The sequence below is a fragment of the Xyrauchen texanus genome, chromosome 5, assembly GCF_025860055.1.
Source record: "Xyrauchen texanus isolate HMW12.3.18 chromosome 5, RBS_HiC_50CHRs, whole genome shotgun sequence".
Lineage (NCBI taxonomy): Eukaryota > Metazoa > Chordata > Actinopteri > Cypriniformes > Catostomidae > Xyrauchen > Xyrauchen texanus.
The window spans coordinates 27,308,278-27,312,181 of NC_068280.1; positions in this window are offsets into that span (position 1 = coordinate 27,308,278).

The following is a 3,904-nucleotide window of genomic DNA, read 5'->3' on the forward strand; positions in this document are numbered from 1 at the left end:
AGGAAGTGATCCGGTGCACTTCTTTGAAAGATGGTTGCCCGATTACTTAAATCTATCCTCCGGCTCATCCATCTGACTTTATTACTAAAGTGTTTCTAGACTTAAGTGCCAGGTCAGCAGATTTAACAATTGTGGGTGGAGATTTTAATTGTGTAATGAATCCTCTTGTAGACAGACAGCCACATAGTTCTGCGTCTCTAACTGCTCAGGCGAGATCCCTGCAGAATATTTGTAAAGATCTTGGTTTTGTAGATGTCTGGAGAACTCTTCACCCTGCTGATAAGGAATATACATTTTTTTCTACCTCCTATAAGTGTCAGTCCAGATTAGACTACTTCTTTATGCCAAAAACAGATTTGCACTTAGTACTATCTTGTAATATTGAAAGCATTTTACTGTCAGATCATGCCAGTGTCACTATGGAGCTTCGATTTAGGAATACAACAGACTGTTCTATACAGTGGAGGCTTAATATTGCAACACTTAGAGACAGCGCATTTTCAGTTTACTTCTCTTCTGAATTTAAATCCTTTCTATCAATTAATTCTCTATCCACAGATAATCAATCTTTATTGTGGGAAACTTGTAAAGCTTATGCAAGGGGCCAAATTATTTCATACACTTCCTCTAGAAAGCATCAAAGAATGATGAATCACAGGGCTTTTGAGGCTCAGTTATTGGTTAAGGAAAAAATGTATAACAGATCTCCATCAGCAGATTTATTGAAAGAGTTACAGGCAGTTAGAGCATCTTTAGACTGTCTCCTTACCGTGGAAGCAGAAAAGAAAATGGAGTGGTGATGGCGTAGTGGCTAAAGCACAGGGCTGTTAATCAGAAGGTTGCAGGTTCTAACCCCACGGCCACCACCATTGTGTCCTTGAGCAAGGCACTTAACTCCAGGTTGCTCTGGGGGGATTGTCCCTGTAATAATTGCACTGTAAGTCGCTTTGGATAAAAGCGTCTGCCAAATGCATAAATGTAAAAGTAAATGTAAAATAAGATACTCAAAACAAAGATTTTATGAGCATGGAGACAAACCTGGGAGATTTCTAGCATATATTGCAAAACAACGTGCTGCATCTCAGTTTATCGCTACTATTGTTGTCTCAGAGGATAATATTTTCCACGATAATAAGAAAATTAATAACTCGTTTAAAGATTTTTATATGAATCTATATTCTTCTGAGAAAACAGATGACCATCTCAGGCAAATGGTTGACTTTTTTTTCTGAGATTAATCTTCCAACAATTTCAGCTACACAAAAAGACTCCCTCAATGGACCGGAGGTTATTATTGCTATTAATGTTCTAAAGAATCGTAAATCACATGGACCAGATGGGTTTTGCGGAGAGTTCTTCAAGGAGTTTCAAGAGCTGCTTGTAGACCCATTGCTTAATATGTTTAATTATTCATTTGTGGTTAAAGAATTACCAAAGACCCTTAGAGAAGCTAATATCACACTTATATTAAAGAAAGGTAAAAGTCCTGATGTATGTTCTTCTTATAGGCCAATAGCATTACTGAATGTGGACCGGAAATTGCTTTCTAAAATCTTAGCAATGCGCCTTGAAAAAATTCTTCCTACAATAATTGGGATCGATCAAACAGGATTTATACAGGGTAGGAATTCATCTGATAATATAAGACGCCTTTTAAACATTATCTATGCTTTTAAAGGGAAATCCATAAATGGGCTAGTGCTTTCTTTGGATGCAGAAAAGGCGTTTGACCGTATTGAGTGGTCCTATCTTTTCTTTGTTTTGGAAAAATTTGGCCTAGGTAAAAATTTTGTGCAATGGATTAGAGTGCTGTACATGGACCCACGCTCTGCCGTATTGACAAATAGCTTTAGATCTGATTATTTTCCTATACATAGAGGCACCATGCAGGGTTGCCCCCTGTCACCACTTTTGTTTGCGATGGCCATAGAGCCTCTAGCTGAAGCAATCAGATCGACAACATCTATTTCGGGTTTGCAGATAGGACATAAACATCACAAGATTGCGCTTTATGCTGATGATGTATTGCTTTTTTTATCTGAGGCCGAGAAGTCAGTTCCTGCTCTGATCGAGTTGATCAACAAGTATAGTACCTTTTCTGGTATAAAATTAATTTAGCTAAATCCGAATCTATGCCTTTAAGTACTCTCATTTCCATACTGTTAGAAATAGGTCTACATCTCAGCTCTGTCCAAGAGGGAAAATGCTGAGTTGAGACATTCCTTTTTGTGTGCATTATCAAACATCTGTTTCATATTAACTTGGAGTTGTAAGGAGCCCCCTCCTTTTCTTTCTCTGGCTATACTATATGTTTGTGTACTTTATACGATTGTCTGTGGCATGGTCCATCAGGCTCTCATAGAGAGCAGCCTTTTCATATAGGTTTTGGGCTCTCAAGGATTCGAAGGAGTCTGTCATATGGAATTGTTATCTGTATGAGGTAATGTTTGTTCTTATTGGATAGTCCTGTAAACTCCCCTCCAATATTGCAATATATATATTTGTACACTATATGAGCTGAGTTGAGCTATTCTTTATCCGCTCCCCAACGTTGGATGCTTTGTACTGATTCATTCACGACTCAATAAAAGACGGAGAGAAAAGGCACTGCTATCGTTTAGAAGATTTTCATTTCTAACACATACCTAATATTACACCCTGTTTTCCTTTTAAGTGGTCGCCTCTAGGTTTTATTTATTTAGGTATTTCTATCTCTTCGTCCTTGAAGCAGATGTATGAATCTAATTTTGTTCCTTTATTTGAGAAAATACGGCTAGACTTAGAACGCTGGAATTCCTTGCCAGTATCTTGGCTAAGTCGGATAGCACTTGTAAAGATGATTGTTCTACCAAAACTATTATACCCTATTCGAATGGTTCCTATACTATTCTCAAATAGGACATTAAAGGGCCTGAATGGCTGGCTAACTTCCTTTATATGGAGTAAACGTAAGCCTAGATTAAAAATGTCAGTACTCTATCTGCCAAGTTCTATGGGGGGGTTGGATTTTCCAAATATTAAGATGTATCAGTTAAGTTCCCATCTGAAATACATTGCAGAGTGGGTCAGGAATTATTTTTCCTCTACTTGGTTGGATATCGAATCTTCCTTTTCAAAATCTCCTTTAAGAGCTCTTCTTTTTGTTAAAAGTTTTCAAAAAATAAAAGAGATATACGATAATCCAATTATAGTAAATACTCTGAAAGCATGGAGATCAGCATGTAGACTTGAAGGTAGATCTAAATTGACTTCTTTCTTTACCTCAATACTAAACAATCCTGATTTCACCATAGGAATTTTGGATGATGGTTTTAAACGATGGTGTTGTTTGGGACTTGGTAAGCTTGGGGATATTTTTTCTGACATTAAAGTAATATCATTTGTCGAAATTAGATTTTTTTCGTTTCCTCCAATTGAGACATTATATTACTAACAACACAACACTTGTTAGAAATTGTGAAATTTCTTCTATTGAAAGATTATTTTTATCATCAGGGAAAATGTCTCTGGGCAGGATTTATGGTTTAGTGTGCTCAATCTCTTCTGCTGATACACAGATTAAAACTAAATGGGAAGAAGCGTTAGCTACTGACATTGACGATGAAACATGGGAAGCCATTTGGTCTAATGCTAAAAAAATATCTGTTTGTACACGAATAAGAGAAATACAATTCAAAATCATTCATAGAATTCATATTTCCCCTAACCGCAGGCATTTTTTCAACCCCTCTTTATCGCCTATGTGTTTAAAATGCAAAATTGAAATAGGTACTTTAACACATTGTCTGTGGTCATGTAACAGACTGCAAAGGTATTGGTCTCTGGTGCTAGGGGAGATGGAAAGGATCTTTAATATTCAGTTAGATTTTGACCCAGTCTCACTGGTGTTGTGTATACCGAATAG